Below are 20,388 nucleotides of genomic sequence, written 5' to 3' on the forward strand. Positions count from 1 at the left end.
CTCCAGAATTTAGGTGAGCAAGAGTGTTGCCTAAAACGGTTAATACAAGTTGTTTTTTAGTTATAGCTAAAAAGCCAGTGTGCCTGGTAGTGATATGGTAGCATCATTACCATATCGTTCTATATAGAACAACGTAATACACTATTTATTAGAATACAACATATTTTGGTATACAAATCGCTATTCTCATAAATGTAATGGCTTTTGTTAAAGACCTAACTTTCACCAATGAATGAAGTGTGCCCTCAGGTTAGCATGGCCCCTATTTTTGAACCCGCCGCCTATGAGATTTTTTATATACACATCAATCAACAGAAAATTTTACATCTAAAGATGCGAACAAAAAGCTAAAAGTGTGTTGCAGTGTGAGCTCGGCCGTGTTCTCGGCCTCTTTTGCTAATAAAATAGGAAGCAATCAGTAATCCATTAATCAATTAATCAATTAATCAGCTACTCACTAAAAAACGTGTTTTGTACGGAAAACTTTGTAAGAGCCATAGAACATTGATCTTGGCTAAACGCGTACGTTGTGCTGAGCTGCACTGCACAGCCTGTTGTATGCACTCAGTTAATGGACTACGTACAAACCTGCTTGTGTTTTAAAACGTTTCAATTCTGAGAACCCAAATTAAACTCATTAAAAAAATCAGTCAAACTTTGCAAAAATGGTTAATATTTTTATATTAACATTTAAATATTAATATTTAATAATAATATTTTAATAAACTTTATACTAAATTTATACATAGTTGAAATACTGTACATAAATATAAAAAACGGATAATTTGTACATACAACTTCATACATTAGTATTTTGCATCCTAACTATTGTTTTAGTTATTTTTTTGATTGCCAGTGCTATGGTATTTTGGTTTAGCCAACTGCCCAATGTAATTAATGACTGCAGTCTCCAGAGCCAACTATAATCATCAAAAGATCAAGACTAAAAAAACAAGGGCTCATAAACTCACCCTTTAGCTTTTTTAAAAACTTGTAGACCGTATGATTGGTTCTATGAGGAAATGATCGAGGGACTATAGTTCGGTGTGGAGAGCTCATCTTTATTCTCCAGATCAAACAACTTCTACAAAAGTAAAATGTTTGTAACATAATATTAAGTAAGAAAGTTGATGACCCCTTTATGCATTGAGCCTCTGACCATCTTTTATTTGGTATTTGCAGACATGTTGAAAGTGGGCTACCGTTAAACCTATATTTGAATGCTAACTCTATTTTAATGGTACTGCTATTTGAGACCACTTAAAGCAATTGTTTGAAAAATTGAGGGCCATTTTTTATTGAAGGATGGGAGTAGGACTGAAAGATAGAGTGTTGTTGCATCAAAATAGATGCGTTATGGTATTTTTTGAGGTATTATTATCGCGTTTATCAAAAGTTAAAAAAAAAGTTTGGGGTATCGATCAAGTCTAAAATAAATTAAAATTATACCGCAAAAAGGTTCACTTTATGCAAAGAAATTCAAAGCAACAGACAAATGGCAACAAGTGTTGAAACTAATGTGTTGAAAGGTCTATGTGAGGTCATTGAGTAAAAAGCTTATTAAGTGAACTAGTTAAGGATGACCTACCAGCCCTTGAAAATCAGGTTGGTTACGCATCCAATGACTGGGAAGAAGCGTTGAACTAGCATTTGAGATCTGTTCATCATTGTAACATCTCTCAGGAAAGATGACTTTAATGACTACGTAGGCCTAAACAGATAACAAACTACTGATCCACGACCAGTTGATATGTTGGTGGACATGCCGATAAATTTGATATAGGCATACATAAAGTGCTTGCCAACTGGAAAGCAATACATGAGCTGTTATGGATGAGCAGCTTTCAATGCAAGCAGCTGGGCAAATGGCTTTGTACTAGCCTTTGTTATGAAATATTACCCAAGCCTGGGTCAGTAGACATCTAGCACCTCTGCTAGTTAAAGTGCTAAAATTTTCAAATAAATTAAGTAATTCCATGTCAATAAGATAATACCATAGTCGTTAAATATAAATATAAACCTGTAAAAATTCATGAATTGATGATATGTCAAGTTTTAACGCTTTGATCCTTGCCGATCTTATCAATGCGTGTCAGTAAACCTGGGCAATATTTTCAGCGATCCAAAGAATAGTATAATGATATTTGATCAAACACTAGTAAAAAACCTACCACCGATGTCATCAAACAGAAAAAAATGGTATTTCACCATTGTTCGGGCTGAAACTATAAACTTTTGTACAATTTTAAAAACTCGTAAAAAAATTTACAGATCATATCCATCCAGCACACGCTCATCATCATTTCATGACTCAAAATATACTGGAAAAATATAGTTAGTAAAATATTTTCCCCCTACAACACAACAAAGTAAGACTTGGTTAATCTTTCCATACTAAATAACTGTAATATAAATTTTGATGCAAGTAAACCTTTAACTCTTTCACTACCACATTAAAATCTTACCGAATGAATATTCTGCCCAAATTAATGAACCAACTTTTTGAAAAGCTGATATACCGCTAGTAATTAAGCAATATCTCGAGAATAAAAGCAGATATCACTTTACTGTAAAATGCATCCTATTCAAAAAAAATTTTCTACAAGGTGATTTTTACTCTTGTACAATATCGAACGTTTTATTTGTGTTGAACGAACGCAGTGTGTTTTTCCTTGCTATGACGATAACGATCTGGTTTCACCGTTTTAAAAAATAATTAGAAATGGATTAGTTGAAACAAAATTTTTTTAGGTGCACGTGATTGGCAACACAATTGTTTCACTGGAGACAAATTTTGATTGGTCTAGCTAATGTGTAGGCTTCGCAATGAAAAGAAAAGTGAAACCCTATTGATAAGCCGATATATCGTTTTACGGTCACTACATTTATCACCGCGATTTGTTGACAATATTTAGCTAAAAATATTTACATTGATAGCAAGAAGTTGGCAACAAGGTTGTTTCACTGGAGACAAAATTTGATTAGTCTAGCTGTTCTATAGGCTTCATAATTAAAAGAAAAGTGAAACCATATTGAAAAGCCGATATATGGCTTACGGCCTGTACTTGAACTACCACTAAAGCTGATATATGGCTTACGGCCTGTACTTGAACTACCACTAAAGCTGATATATGGCTTACGGCCTGTACTTGAACTACCACTAAAGCTGATATATGGCTTACGGCCTGTACTTGAACTACCACTAAAGCTGATATATGGCTTACGGCCTGTACTTGAACTACCACTAAAGCTGATATATGGCTTACGGCATGTACTTGAACTACCACTAAAGCTGATATATGGCTTACGGCCTGTACTTGAACTACCACTAAAGCCGATATATGGCTTACGGCCTGTACTTGAACTACCACTAAAGCCGATATATGGCTTACGGCCTGTACTTGAACTACCACTAAAGCTGATATATGGCTTACGGCCTGTACTTGAACTACCACTAAAGCTGATATATGGCTTACGGCCTGTACTTGAACTACCACTAAAGCCGACATATGGCTTACGGCCTGTACTTGAACTACCACTAAAGCTGATATATGGCTTACGGCCTGTACTTGAACTACCACTAAAGCCGATATATGGCTTACGGCCTTTACTTGAACTACCACTAAAGCTGATATATGGCTTACGGCCTGTACTTGAACTACCACTAAAGCTGATATATGGCTTACGGCCTGTACTTGAACTACCACTAAAGCCGATATATGGCTTACGGCCTGTACTTGAACTACCACTAAAGCCGATATATGGCTTACGGCCTGTACTTGAACTACCACTAAAGATGATATATGGCTTACGGCCTGTACTTGAACTACCACTAAAGCCGATATATGGCTTATGGCCTGTACTTGAACTACCACTAAAGCCGATATATGGCTTACGGCCTGTACTTGAACTACCACTAAAGCTGATATATGGCTTACGGCCTGTACTTGAACTACCACTAAAGCTGATATATCGGCTTACGGTAGCGAAAGAGTTAAAACCAGTCTTTATTTTCATTGGAGGGTCAGTGAATGTCTCAATAGCTTAAAACCTTGCAGTTAGCAAAACCAGAATACATTGAAATCAAGGCTCAGAGGCTAACCATGAGACTAAACCATAAAAATACTCATTTTAATATTATCACCAGAACTATATTGAATGCAAATTTTGATTTTTTGTAATAACAGAGAAAAACTATTCTAAGTAGTAACTCTATGTTGTTATTATTGTTATATGAAACAATACCATTTTAAAGTTCTTGTTGGCATAAGTAACAGTAAAAAAAACAACAAGAAAGGCGCACAGCTAATGGCTAAGTCCTGGCAGTTGTTGTTTAAATTAGAGACCATATGAATGCAAACCTGGAAAGAAAATATGGAAAAAAGTTAGATCGTTTTATCTGGTCAGTACATACCTGCAATCAAGAGCAAGCCAGGCATTGTAGCATTATTACGAAACTCAATATCGGACTCTACAAGAAAAATGACAATTGATTAGCATCCATTTATGTTGGCAAGTTAGACAGTACATCACCAGTTAGACAAAGACATGAGTAATGAGTGTAACCAGTGCCAGCATGTGGTTTACAGCGATTGATGAGATTAGCTCTTTCTCTGAACTAAACAGCAAACAGGTATGAGATTACATAATGCCATACACTCAGCTATATACAAAGGGGTGTTTAAATAATGCTTCTTACTAGTTTAAGACCTTTATTTCTTGAACGGGGTTCTATGTTTGGCTCTGAAAGCTAAAGCTCGAGACAAAAACTTGCAAACTAGCATATTAATGTGTATACGAAGAGCTTCACGATTTTGCATGTACCTGTATCATGGTTCGTTAGACAATCTTCAACAAAATGTTTACAAACAAAAGCAAGGCTAAGTCAAAATAGTCATTTTCTCTCAAATAATATCTGCTACTGTGAATGTTTACATAACCAGATAAACTCATTCGCACCCATGCGCGAGTTAATGCAAGTTAACATGCGTATTTATAACATTGTCAGGCACTCAACACGTGTTTACTCGCGTCTGAAATTTACCAACTCTTTGCATCATTATTTTTTAGTTATAAAATAATACTTTTAATTCGCTATAAAGAAAAATTTCTGGCCAATCAGACAAACTTTAAAATATGCTTCTGTGACATCTCCGACAAAAGTTATAACCCGATTAGTACACCTATCTCAATATTTACCAAAACCGGAAATCATCATGCTGACTTGAAATTTTATCGTTTGTGATAATCTTTTTTCAACTTCAGCAGTAAATATGCAGATCAAAAAGTGGTAAGACACTGAAAGACTGCATAAACCAAATTAAAACATTATTTTTAATGTTTCAAAGTTTCTATTAACTTTTAATTTTGCCAATTTGAATCGTTATGCTCGAATAAAAATGCATTCTTCACGCTGCCAGCTGTAGTCAGACTGACGTTATCTTTCAGTTTCGATAGGATCATATTGGTTCTGAGAGCTGTCTATGATATCTGAAAAGTCAAGAACAGAGTTATTGAACATATTTTTATTATTTGAAACATTTTCATGAAGTTTTATTCGTGTTATATTGGCATATAGATTTGCTATGCATTTGTTTGAAGAAAAAATTCAAAGTTTCTCGTTGGGAAAAATTTGAAGTTTCATGATTTTCGTGTTCGTGACTAACTACATCTGTATAAATAATCTTTATAACTATGTATTGTCTGTAATAAATAACTAATTTCAGTCAAACTTAGTATATTTTGCAATTTTTATGGTGCAAATCTAACTTTGTTTCAGCAAATGACATTTTTTTGAAAATTGGAAATTTCCTAAAACTACCTTCTTTGATGCATGAATCTACATAAAAGGGATACGAGTTGTTTGTATGAATATAATATAATTTGAAAACGGAGAGTTGGCTGGTTCTTGTGAAATTTAAATGAGTAAATTATCTTAAGTTTGTTTTTTGTAGTAGTAATTTGAATTACGGCAACTTTCCGAAAATCAGCGGTATCTGGGGCAAATCGCCTAAAAATTAGGCAGGTGCGAATGAATTAATATCATTCAATAAAATCAATAATATGTAAATCCGCGACAAAGAGTTTTTCTCATGTCATGCATATCTAATACGCTTCACAAAGCCCTGCAATTATCAGTTCCTGCGAATCACTTGACATTTCTACCGCTTGCTTCAGCTTTTATGACTATTATGCTTCAGCTTTAGCTATTATTGGCTTGCGTGCTCTGGTGGGTTCTTGTCCCAGCTTAGTGCTGTATGTATGTACGAAGATGTTGGTTCTAGTAAGTGTTTCCGATCAAGTTTTATTATTCACAGGTGTGTTTTGCCACTCTCTAGCTAGCTCTGCCCTATAAGCCTGACTCTTATTCGCTCCGAGAGCCACATAATGCGTGTATAATGAGTCTGTGATAATATTGCAAAATACTAGATAAACCACAGTGAAAACATTGGCCTTGCCTTGAATGTGGCAGCAGTGAATAACAACCCTGTCATATTTAGCCATACCATGTCAATTACCTTTTTTGGTCGCTATAACTTTATCTCTATCTCTTTCTTCAAGTATATGGAACAATTCAAGTACTGTTCCATGTACTTAAATTGTAATTACAGGTGAAAATGATTTTCTATCATTTTGCAGGTACAACTACAAAAACATTGAATCTTAAATCCAAAGAATAGAGAGTAAACTTTTAAAAACACTACCCTGCTCAAACTTAATTTAGCAAGTAGCATTGACTGAAACATGTTAGATATCCAGTGTTATATTTCAGCAGCCTAATTTAATCCATAACACCAGAATAGTAATTGTGATATTAAAATACAATTATAATTATTTCCATAGATGCATTAGTCCATAGCAGGCATAGTTGTTGAGTATCGCACATCTTTCAAGCGACTAATCCCAACATTTATTCATTGTGCTTCAATAATTCATGTGCCAAACTCGAACTCAGAAGTCAAAATTCTAGCAAACATGATAAAAATACTCAAACTTTCTAATGCCAAAAATTGAGAGAAGATAAACTCACATTTCCAGTGAGTATAATTACTCAGGACAAATATTAGGGGAGAAGTGGGATATATGGAAACAGGGGATACATAGGTATCCCATTATTAGAAATTGTTTACTTTATTTTAGTTTTCTATTGCTTGTATAATATTGTCCAATCCAAAATAGGTCACTGCTGCCATCTTAGTTTCTGTCAAAGTGAAAATGTCAAGCATGGAGGTAAGTTACCTTTCATCAGTACTGTTTCGTAAATTTACTTAATATTCTAGCAGGTTTAACATGCAGCAAATGAATGACGTTTACTCAAATTTTTGTTTTTAACATAAATAAACATCTTTTAACCGATTTGAGACAAAATTTAAAACTAATCTGTAAATAACTTGAGAGTTATGGCACTTTACAAAAGTTATAAGCTGGGTATACATGGGCCATTAAGGATGAGGGTAGTTGGACCAGTTGGCCCAACTAATCTACTGCAATGCAAGCGCAAAAACGGATAGATGGGTCAAACGGCCAAGTATAATTTTATCATAACCCATTCAATTTACGCTTTTAGCCAATACCATAGTTTTATAAAAAGAAAGCAGCAAAAATCTATACGTCAAATAGTGTTATGGGTAGTGCTGTAATAAGATATTAAATGAAAAGCTTTCAGTTATATGTATAGCCTAAGATCATGAAATTTGCCCTTATGCCCAAGTTTCCTCAAGTGGTGGCCTCTGAATCCTCCATACTGACCCATGCATCTTTCTTCAAAGATCGATGGCCCATTGACTTTACTATATGAAATTATTTGAATGCAGTTGAGAGAGCAAAAGTAAAACCATGTTCACCGATGCACTTAACCAAGCTCTAAGAGCATGCAAAATTATAAATACAACGCGAAAAAACCTTAGTTATTTCATATTAAAAATGTAACTCTTTTATTGGCTCAAGTATCCTACTTCTCACCTACTCTGCACTAACAAAAACCAACCACAATACAAGGACAGCACAACACAGAATGGGTAAGGTCTGTTGGTTAGGTTATTGAAAGCTGGCTGAAATCATCATTGTTAAAGACAGGGTTTATCTCTATACGAGGGTCAGTGTATGTCTCAATAGCTCAAAACTTTTAAATTAGACAAAAACAGAATACATTTAACTCAAGGTTCAGAGGCTAACCAGGATACTACACCATGAAAATATTCATTTCAATGTTATGACTAGAACTATATCGGTTGCTAAATGATTTTTGGTAATTACAGAGAAAAACTATTTTAAATTGTACTCTTTTTGCTATTATCATTACTATATAAAAACAATGTGAATATTAAATTTTCTGTTGGCATAAGTAACGATAACAAAACAACAAGAAAAGTGCACAGCTAAAAGCTAAGTCGTCGCAGTTGTTGTCTAAATTAGAGACCATATAAATGAAAGCCTGGAAAAAAAATGAAAAAAAGTCAGATTGTTTTATCTTGTCAGTACATACCTGCAACCAAGAGCAAGCCAGGCATTATAGCATTATTACGAAACACAATGTCACACTCTACAAGAAAAAAAGACATTTGATTATTAGCATGCATTTATGTGGACCAAGTTAGAGAGTACATCACAAGTTACACAAAGACACATGAGTAATGCATGTAGCCAGTGCCAGCCAACAGAGACAGTGATTGTTGACACCCTGTTGACAGTGATTGATGAGATTAGCTCTTTCTCTGAGCTAAACAGCCAACAGGTATGAGATTACATAATGCCATACACTAAGCTATATACAAAGAGATGTTTAATTAATGCTTGTTACTAGTTTATGACCTTTATTGCTTGAACTGGGTTCTATGTCTGGCTCTGAAAGCTAAAGCTAGCTGGAGACAATACATGTCCTGCAGGATACTGGAGAAATATCAGGCATATTTTGGTCATTGAATTTTCTGATGATAGGCTACACGCAAATTCGTTGCAAACTAGCATAATAATGGGTATACGAAAAGCTTAATTATTTTTAATGTACCTGTTTCATGTTTGGTTAGTCAATCTTCAAAAAATGTTTTAAAAAAAAACAAGGCTTATGGCAAAATATATATTTCCCCTTAAAGAATATATGCTACAGTCAATGTTTACATAACCACATTAATTATATCAATCAATAATATAAACATCTGCAGCAACAGATTTTCCTCATGCCATGTGTATCTAATACGCTTCACAAAGCTTTGCTAGCAAAGCTTTGCTGGCACTTAGTTCTAGGCTTCTAGCATTATAAAACGTTTATTTTACATGAATTTTTTTGTCTTGAATCTCTATACCGAAAGGTTAACTACTGCTAACCTTTGCCTTGAAACGGTAGCTTTGATTAGCATATAGTAGGCCTACGGAACTAATTTTTGTATGAGTATTACAATATAAATTATATATTCTTTCAGAATTCAATTAAAAACTCTTTCTGTAAACCATTTTTAATTAAAATTTTGTTATAGATCTTTGAATCACTTGAATTTTTGAGAAGTTGGAAAAATTTGGGATTTTAAGGATATAACGTAAAGCATGCATCCGACAACCAGCTAGCAATGGAAAATTATTCAGTGATGCATATCTACCAATGTCTACCAATGATCGCAACACTCGATTCCTGAAAATCGCTTGACATATGAGCTTGACTTGACTTGAGTATGAAGCAAATGTTAAGCTACAGTCATCCAAGCTTTCATTGAAAGTCGTATATTTTTGTTACTTTGGATGAGCGACAACAACAAATCCTGTAGCCCAATGTAGTCCCCAAAGTTCAAGGTAAAGTAAAATCTAAAGCAAAAGCACACATACCTGCTGCTTTCATTATCTGTTTCATTTCTTAAATACAGTTTTATCCTACTCATGTTGGTCTAAATCAGAAACTTGCAGCCACATAGATCTTCTGCCAGCTCAGTTGTCCTCCATTGATAATACTTGCACTAAAAAGCGTTGCTGACATGAGATGAGTTAAATGAGCTAGATTTGAAGCTTAGATTCGATCCCGAGTGCACTCCGAGTTCACGCAAGCGATAGTAAATCCTACAGAAAGAAATGTGGTTATCAGCACAATTAAATTAGGTGTATGCCCATACGCAGCTACGTAATTTGTTTAATTTTTTGGCTGTTGGATAAATGAAGACTCGGGGTTTACACAGCTGTCTGCAGGTTTGAAGCAGGCCTTACCTTAGCCTATGCAAAAAAGTATTGTAACTCTTTGATGATTTCAATATAACAGAGAGAGTTTACTATCAGGCTTGTACATTTTTGATGGTTTTAATTTATACGCTACGCTACAGCACGTACACTAATATGTATAGACAATATACATATATGTTTAAAACAATAGCTGGGAGAGACTTGCCAAATTATTGGTTTAAAAGGCAATGATGAAAGCGTGCATAAATTTGAGCACAATTTTTAAAAAACAGTATTTTTGTATTGTATAACATGTTCTAGGACATACAAGTTTAAACCATACCAGTGATTTTAATGCCTTGCCAACCCCTTTTGGTAATCTCTGCTATCTGGTATGCCTATGGGATTTATTTGAAGATCTTAGGGCTTTCTGCAATGCTTAAAAAACAGCACACATTTCACAAGCTATTGGCAAGCGAAATGCATCATGACTAACTGCTTGTCAATGAGAGAAGTTTAAAAAACACTAACATTAAGCGGCAATGAATTTTTTTTTCAAATCAGTCAATTTGAAGTTAATTACGTGATTGCAGCAACATGCCCTATCTAGGGCAACAAGCCATAATGGAGAGCTAGATTTAATGATGAGAAGTTGTGGTTCATGTGACTCTATTTAACCCAACTGGCTCAATGTGAAGTCTGCATTGTGAACTACATGACATGTAAATCAATATAAAACAGTTGCAAATACTTCTAACAGATTAAAATATACATATTGGTGCAAATGTTTTAGAGACAGCTCAAGTGAATAGAATTAGCCATAAATTGTAAAATAAACATGAAATCAGAAATAGGCAGTGAATGTAACAAATATTAATGTGTGTAAAAGTTCAACAGTTTGCTAAAAATGAAATACACAAAATAATTGAGAAAAAATTGCCTTGTTGCCTTCTGTGGCTCGTCTTGGTAGAATAAAATTGAAAATATTGTAGACTTTGAAACTTAAAAAAAAAACTTTATAAACTTAGAAGCTTTATCACCAATAGGGTAAGCTTGTTAAGCCATATTGCTCAGGACAACAACTGCCGCTTTACTGACCAGGTCTAGAGGAGACAGTAGACCAAGATGAGCCGAGAATGCGTAAAACTAAACAGAATTAGTGCACATCTCGGTGCCTAAAATAGTCCTAGTCTCAGCCACACCAATCGCAGCAGAAGCAGCAGCAGCTCTCCATCTTATTCATCCCAACAACCAAAGACTGGAAAGATTATTAGTATTTAATAAAAATGTACCTGTTATATAGTCAGGACACATCTGTTGAAGTAAATATCTAAAAATAATATAAGTATTTAAATTTATTACATATATGTTAAAGCCTATAAAGTAAAAGCCTACTCATATTAAAAGATTTGATTGCACTGAAATATCACTTGCTACTGCGCTATGATGACACAGTGTAGTGGCAAATTGTCACTACCATTGATACAAGGTAAAAGATTTGGTAAAATGTTATCTCAGCATTACAGCATCTACTGAAATGTCAGTATCTAGGTCGTTTCCAAATGACATCCACTGCTTTCATTTAGCTACCAATTATGAAGCCTGGTTATGTAATGTTAAACCAATGACTCATAACACAGAAAATCCCTCTCGCTACCCCTTTTATCTAGCTAGTCTGTAAATCATAGGCCAATCATGAGAACATATCATGTCCTATGCATATATAACAAAGTTATTCACTGCAACTGCTTGCTGTTTCATTTAATTTTTTTTCATATTTATTAGATAGAGCTATGGAAAAGCTAGAAACACTACACAAGTTTTGTTTCAGATTGATGATGTTTGATAGGTATAGAATTGGGCTCGATGTACCTCGGGTTTTTTTAATCTCTGTTGTCTAAAGCACGTCAACAGACTAGCCTGCATACTATGCCGCAACTTTGATGCCACAAAATATCCTGATCTCGCAAAAGGTTTGCTATTAAAAGTTGTTAAGTTTTTGAGTCATTATAATTGCTCTTTTCTTTTATTTCCACACAACATCACTTGCTTTTACCAATTATTCCATTAGCCAGTAAAATAAACTTCATACCAACATGTCAATATCATGTAACTGCAGGGTTTAAAGACAAGGTCACAAAACATTTTTATGTTATTCTAATCACTTAGCTTTGGTAGGGGATTACGTTATTCTTGCAGATTAAGCGGATTAACAGTTGACATAAAACCATGGTCAGGGTTTTCACCATTATGAGAAAACATAACTACTCATTAATGAGCACTGCCCTCACTTGTGCTTGGATATAAAACTCATAGCAATTTCAACAATTGCCAGTCTAGACATCTATATATTTGCATTAGCCGTGCAGTAGCACTAGTAAGTGTGTCACAGCCATGATGCTGTCAGGATAATTGCATTACAAACTTTTACTATGGGTAGTATGCACTATACATGCTGTACAAGTCTTTTATAATGCATACTAATGAGTATTGATTCAGTGACAGTATTACCTTCTGCACAGTGTGCAATGCTAGATACAGTGGAAGTGTTGCTAAGGTACATTTCGTAGTGTTACAAGCAATAAAAACCTCTGCATTACGGTTGATTGTACATACATGCACAGTAGATTTTCATGAAATATCATTCCAAAATCAAGTATAGTGTTGAAAATTGCAACACAATTGCAAGATGTGGATGGTATTAAAATTTGAATGTAATTAGGCAAACAAGTTGATCACCACTAGCATATTGTAGCTTATATGATTGGAATCTGGAATATGATATGGGACTTACTAGACAAGTTCAGTAGTGCTAACAATAGTATTGGACGATCTTGTACAATGCAGTACAGATGCTTAGAAAGTCAGTAGTGTCAGCTGGTTCACAGTATCATTTTCATACTAATTCACAATTGCAGTACGCATGCAGTTTCAAGTTTTTAAGAATGTGCATTAGTACTATGTATGAATTGCTGGGTTTTAGGTAATGAGTCATGAAAGTAAATAGGCAGTGGATGAAAGTAGGAAAATTACAGTAGGAGCACGGTTTAAGTAACAGAAAATGTCCATTTTGCCTTGTAAAGTTGTAATGCGGTGAAAAATTACTGTTTACTGAGCTGCAATTACACAGTACAGATTTAACGCATCACAACTCTGAACCATTCACACAAATCAGCAGTCTGATTGCATTACAATTGTTTAGCGGAGTTTAATCAGCAAGAGCTTGGTTTGAATGGGTCTAGTGTTATATCTAAAAGTACAAGTATACACCACAACAAGTTGCATTGTTTCAATAGACATTATTAAAACTGCAAATTAATAAAATGTTGCAAGTGATCAACATTTCTTTGTAAGTTTAAAGTCTGTTGTTAGAAAATTCTTCACAGTCACGAAAAACTTCAAAGGCTGAAAAGAAATTAACTTCTAAAAGCTTTCCTTGAAGCAAAGCAGTTGCTACTGCTCAAGTATGTAAATTTGATGTAGCTTGTCATGTTTTCACTTTTCAGACCCCAACTATATATCTTACAAAGGCTTTAAAGATGTGGTTGCGTCAAAAAATTTGATTTAATTAAATTAAGACCCATAAAAGGCTGAAACATCAGCTACAATTTGATGCCATTTTTGTCTTTGTAGACCAACCTTGTTCAGAGATATATGCATTTAAGTGGGGCCCGCTTTTAAAAAGCTCACGTTCCAGCAGGTGCTTCTTTCGTGACGTCACAAGCAATATATCTGAAAAGAAACCACGAGCGATAAATATGAGGTAGCTTCCTTAGTCAATCATCAGCGTAGAATTTTTATATAGGCCGTAACAAATGTTGTCAGTCGTAAGACGCGTTGGCTGTGATCTCAAATTTAGGAATATTACTATATTATTAAATCGCATGGACATCGATATTTACTAAATTAATTAACATCGTTACTTTAATGAATTACTCGATCGACACGTTTTATTGGCGAACAACATGATTGTAAAAATTGCTGCGAAGGTGACTGTGAGTTTTCTTGGCATCAGGTAGTAAAAGTTCTACGGAGGAAGATTGGAAAATGGAGATAAATTTATCTTTTACTATGATTCTCCTATAAAGTTTCCTGTTGAGTTTACATTCAGATTATATTTCCCTGTTTGAGGCTGAAATGTAATTTCCTGCGCGTGCGAGATACGTATGTACAGTGAATTTCTGATGGCTTCTTTCTAATCTTTAGCATCTAGCAATACAATGGCTTAGATTGATGAATATACTAAAGGTAATATTTTAGTACTCAATAATACATGTACTAATTAATAAAATTATACATTTTTGCTATCACTAATTATCTTTTTATGTTTTTTTATCGGTTCTCCTAGCTACATTTGCTTCAAATTTTCTGTGGCAGTTTTATCTAGTAAATTAGATTCATGATTTGACTTTAGATGTTCACTTTTCACTTGTAGAAAGTGAAGAAAATCGATTGATCAATGCAAATCTTTAATTTCCAGAACCGAAGCTCCGAATCGTTGGCTTGGCGTACTTGTGCCTTTGTTAAACGTTTATTTGTTTTTAAAATTACACTCGCAGTCTATCAAACTCCCAATTTGAAAGCTTTCAGTAGATACGCTTTAGAATGACATATTTATGAATGACATATTTTTATTGCCTTTGTGTTACTGATTACAGGATGTTTATGTCGTCCCACCATCCGAAGCAGCTTTGTCAGTATAGAAACTGCCATAAAGGGAAAAGAGAGACTTGAATGTGTGCTGTATAAACCATGTTTTGTTTAAGTTTCTTGCAGTAGATGAATTTGTCTTATTGTAACAGCTAAAACTATGTGAGTGGCCACGAATTGATGAATATTTTTAATAAAAGCTTTATGCCGGGATGAAAATATTTTGCTTGTAAAAATTATATAATAGCATTATATTGTTGACGATAATGCAAAACATGATTTACAGAATATTGTATTGAATTGGATACGGTATATGGATGTCCGCAGAGCTGGAGAATGTGAGTTCAAATCCAGTTTGCAGCAGACTTCTCATCCTTAAAACTCTATCCCTATGTATATTATTTTCAAAGGTAGTAAGAAACTAGTTTTCAGTGTTGGCAATGATATACGGCCCCGCCCCAAGGATAGGCGACGGACATAATGTGGGCGGGGCTTTCGGGAGGCTGTATACAGTGTCGTATAGGGACATGTCCCTATACGACACGGGCTGTATATCGTTAGTGTGGGTAGCGGCGGAAGTGTGCTGATACAAATACCTTATTATACAGTTAACTTGACAGAATTACCGTAGACCGGTAGAATTGGTAGTCGGTACTCAAATGTTTACACAGCATTTAGAAAAAGTGAGCAAGACTAATTTTTAATTTTTGTTATTTGAGGCCTTTGAAACATTCATAATAATGTATCTGTAGTAGGGTTTAATATTTTATTCTAACCAACATGAGCAAATACAAAATAAAGTATATGCCGATAGAGCCGCGTAGGACTAGACTTTTATCGCAAATAGCCGATGTGAATACGAGATATATTGACAGATAAATTCACTTGTGACATCATTTTGGGCAAGTCTGGGCATGTTTTTTTGGCCTGAGCGTTTTTACGGCGACCATATTTTTCCGATTTTAATCTTCAAATATCTTGGCAATGAGATTGCCTAACACAACATACAACATATCAACTGATAGAGAAAAAAATGCTTTCTTTTAGGATCAACTCAAATTTGACACAACCACATTTTTAACAGTAAAAATCCTACCAACAGAAAACAGTATAAGCCTACAAGCGTTGCGAGGTAGCATCATATCCTAAAAAACAAATGAGCTAACAACGACTCTTTTTTATATATGTTGGGTAATATGTGATGTGCTCCCATGTGTGACACAACAGTTGTGATGCAGTCCACCAAAAAAATTCACAGACGTTAAAAATAATCACTTTTTGTCAGATTTAGCTTTCTGTAGCAGAGTTTAATGTATGACACGAGCTAATTAAAGTTATCAAAGCGTTTTTCATGAAAATATTAAAATGTTGATATCATCTACATGTAAATTGTTGCAACTTTTACCTACTATTTATTGAGTATAACGCATAACTAATCTTGATATCATTATTTGGCAAATAATTTCCATAAACCTTTTGAAACAAATATTTTGAAAGGGTCCATTACAAAAAATTTTAAAAAAGTGTTTTAAAAAACTATTGGCATTTTTCAATTTGTTGAATTTCTGCATGTGGTTTTATGTGATTTGGTTGCTGGGATGTTTCAAAATTAAAATTGTTAACATTTAAGTGCAATTATAAGGCTCAGAAGAAAAAGATTTCTCCAAAAATTATGTCAATCGTTGCACTTCCTGTTTTTTCCTCCCGTGATGCCATCGGCTATTGCAGCCAAGTTGCAGTGTTATGCATCTTTATTGACATACATCTTATTTTGCGTTTGCTTATGGTTGTTTAAATGAAAATTAAAATATAGGCCTATACTTAGACACATTGCTATAGCTGTTTCAAATTTTTCTAAAGATAGGTTGATTAGAATTAATCCCATTGTTTTCCATTAACTACTGTATGAACACATGAGGAATCATTGATAATGAGACAGTATGTGTATTTTGATAAACAACAAGCATGACTATTGATGTAATTTTTGAGGTCTGGGCACATTTCTTTTCTTGTGAGCATTGTAACTGGAATTGAGTTTCGCAAATTTTAATCTTAAAATATCCTGCTTGTCCGAACTCCGAAAACCACCAGCAAAATTCCATATGATAAAAAAACTTCAATACTTTTTGATTAACTCTTCAAATACTTGACAGGTAAAATTGCCTTAAAGATATTAAAGCAAATGAACTATGTATAAAAATTGAGACTAAAATGTCACAAGCATCTTAATTACTGTTTAAACCATATAAGAATTGCTGACATTTCGGGAAGCACAGCGAGAGTTATATTAACGTGAAATAGACAGCAAGGAGAACCACACATTTTTAAAAAGCTTGCGAAAAATCATGGCAGCTTTGACTATCCATCATAAGTGGCCTCTGAGCACAAGTTTTCTCATCCTGCATATATGCAAAAGCTGCAAACAAGATGCCTGGATGCTTGTATAGGCAGTTCATTAGCTCAGCCTTTTCATTAGCCTTTTCATCACCCAATACAAATTCCAACCAGTTCTATTTGTAGATGGATGAGAGTGTAAACTAATCAGTGGTAGTGTTCTTTTAAATAGTTTTTACAAATTTTTGTTGCTCTTTGCTGATTTTCTAGCCATAGTACAAGATTGCTAGGAGTGTTCTTGGTCGGTGTGACGACCTAATCTTCTAAGCTCTCATTATCCTTGTGTTTTTCTTTTAACTGTCTCTGGCAGTAATGTTTCATGAATGGGCCAAATTCTAAAAACTATATCTCAGCAAATTATCACAGCAGGAATTTATTTTTCAAAAATAATGTTTGCGTTGCAACTTTTCAGTCTTAACCTATTACAGAAAATTTTATTAAATTTTGCATGCTTGTCACACAAACTAAGCAAACAGCCCATTTATTCAGTAGTATCATTTTTTAAGCGACACAGATAATTGCTTGTGAATAGCAAAGCACATCTTCCCTTTATCTTTGGTAAACGATATTGTTATGAAAGTAATGTGCAAGCTATCTTCACAACTAACTGTCAACCATGGTAATGTTATGCAGATGTAAGTGTGTCATGAGTAGATTATCAACAAACAAGTTTTTCCAAACTGTTTATATATACTAGTACAGCCTACACTAACAGATGTGTCAATAAAGTATAGTGAGTATGCCTAGGCAAACAATTTAAACCAATTGAAGCTGAATGGTCGACGCTGGTAGCGGCATTCTTGGGAATCAGTTTGCATGTTGTAGGTTTGACTTCCCTATTATGCAATGTTTATCCCAAACCTCCAACCATGGCTTGGAACCAAGGAGGTCCAGGGCTGTTATTACCAGAAAACTAGTAGCCTACCCTGTCAGTCTGGCACGCTGAATTTGCAAAATTATTACACATAGCTGCAAGGTGGTTAAGCTGAGCCATCGTTAGGGTGCACAGCTGCTCCGCCAAATATTTTGAGTTCAATTCTCCGTGCAATGTTTTTCCTAACCTCTATATTTAGCTTTAGACAGATGGACAGACACGGCTTTTATTAATATTTTTAGTATCATTCTAAAAACTGTCTTCACAACCGAGTGGCTGGTAGTAGGTGAGCCAAGGCCTTAGCTTGAGGAATTTGACTTTAACGAGTCCTTCTACTGAGGAGTCTTCCTTAAAATTTGACATAAATATTCCTATAAAGTATACCTATATGAGTATAGTCACTGATATGGACCATTACATAAAGAGGGCTCTTGTTTGTAAACTAAGGAAAGAGAAGATAATTCTGACAACTTATGGAGAAGTGTTTTCTGCAAATCCTACTATTTTAACTGATTTTAGATTCATCAGTATTCATAAGAAATCTAGCTCTTAGCAGCACTGTTTTCTAAGTTGTTTGAAAAACTGTTGAGCACTGCCCTCAGAGAGATATGAGAAAAGCTAGCTGATTAATGTCTCAATCACTCCAATTACTACAGATAACACTTTCGCTTGGACATTCTCCAGCCTTCAAAGCTCCAATCTTGCCCTTTGTACATCTTCTTAATATCTTTTTTTTACTCTTGCATCACCTGGGATGGTTATATAACTAATCTTAACCCATGTTGTTTCTTTTATGATTAGTTCTAAACCTTTCATTTTGTCATTTTCAGACACTGGCTCTACCCTATGGTTATACCAATATGCTGTGTGTGGCATGTGATGCTTCTCACAGAAAGTCCAGCAACCTGCTGCAGTCACTTGATCTTGTCGATGGTTGTATTATGTTTGTGCAATCTTTGAGCACTCATTTACAATATGGCTGGTACATCTTTTGTCTTACACAATCTGAATTTAACATCATTCATACTCTCCTCAATCCATGCTTTCCTGGCATTGGTTTGCAGTGCTTAGTCTTGTGCTGCTGTTATTAGACTATCTACCTCTTTCTAAAGGCTTCTTCTTGTCATCCACTTTTGTGTCCCCGTACTCTCTGATTACTTGTTTTTATTTGTTATTTTTCATTCATCAGTTTCGGTATATATTATCTAGCATAGCAAATTTCCGTTTTTCTCTAAATTCTATATTTGTATTCCTTCTTCATTATTAGTTATCAGTTCATTTAAAATATGTATAATTTCTTCACTCTGGTCCTTGTGTATTTCTTTAGAATGCGGCCTTCATACTTTACAGTTATTATTGTTATTATTATTACTAGTCCCCTGGCAGTCCGCTGTATCTTGAGGAATGGTCATGTGTGTCGATAATGTGCAGAAAATAAGTATATTTTTGATTATTCTATCCTTAAAGAAGGCAGCTCATTATTGCATGCATTAAGGTAGTTGACTCTTAAGCTGTATACCACACGTTTGAAACCAATAAAAACAACGATTTCTAAATCTCTAACCCTGGCTTCAGAGGCCCAGACAAAAATTCCATATACTATAGAAATGATTGACTAGTGTCTGTTCTGTTTGATGTGCTGTTATTAAAACAGGTAGAAAAAGAATGCCTGAACTGGTTCTTCATTAAATGAAGTAATGCGCTTAAACACTCTCTGCTTGATGAGGTAGCATTTTATTGGCAAAAGGCAATGTTTTATTATTTACAATTATATGAATATAAAATGCTAGTAGAAGCAAGAAAATATCTTCTTTGTAACTATTGATGCATCATTGTAGTAGTAGCCAATGAACTAAGACAAAATAACTGGCGTTTTGCTGCCTTCATCGCAAAACTAGCTGCATGCGATTCTCACAGTATGTTTGTTCAATTGTAGACAGAACAGTGTAAGCTTGTTAATTAGTGGCATGCTTAATGGCCTGTTCATGGTTTTCTGAACACCTGTTAAGAAGTCGATTAACACTTTCAAGCAGTATAGACCGTGCGCCAAGGCAGTTTATCTTGCATTTCCATTTGCACCGTTTTTCAGAGGAAATTTATGCAGTGCTTTAGACTAATTGTTGTATGGATAATTCAAAGCTGAAGAAGTGCCGTAGCTGTCATTTCCACTTCTATGAGAGATTTGATAAAAATGATTTTCTAGGATTTATCTCCCCTGTAAAAACGATTCTTTCCATAGAAGCATCAGATTAGCAACTTTTTCATCAAAATTATTTTGCAGTGATTTAGAATGTCAGGGTGAAGTCAAAATTTACTTTCTATCTATTGTT

The 20,388-nt window shown here is 34.6% G+C and overlaps 1 long non-coding RNA gene across 1 annotated transcript; it reads right to left on the reverse strand.

The window, feature by feature from the left end:
* Positions 1-1,009: 1,009 nt before the first annotated feature.
* LOC137402175 (uncharacterized) lies at positions 1,010-8,548 on the reverse strand. The gene is made up of 4 exons (XR_010979483.1): positions 8,486-8,548; positions 4,415-4,471; positions 1,589-1,711; positions 1,010-1,084 (listed from the first exon to the last, which is right to left on the reverse strand). It is a non-coding gene; the product is annotated as an uncharacterized lncRNA (long non-coding RNA).
* Between the last annotated feature and the right edge of the window lie 11,840 nt (positions 8,549-20,388).

The sequence above is a fragment of the Watersipora subatra genome, chromosome 8 (genome assembly GCF_963576615.1).
Source record: "Watersipora subatra chromosome 8, tzWatSuba1.1, whole genome shotgun sequence".
NCBI classification, from domain to species: domain Eukaryota; kingdom Metazoa; phylum Bryozoa; class Gymnolaemata; order Cheilostomatida; family Watersiporidae; genus Watersipora; species Watersipora subatra.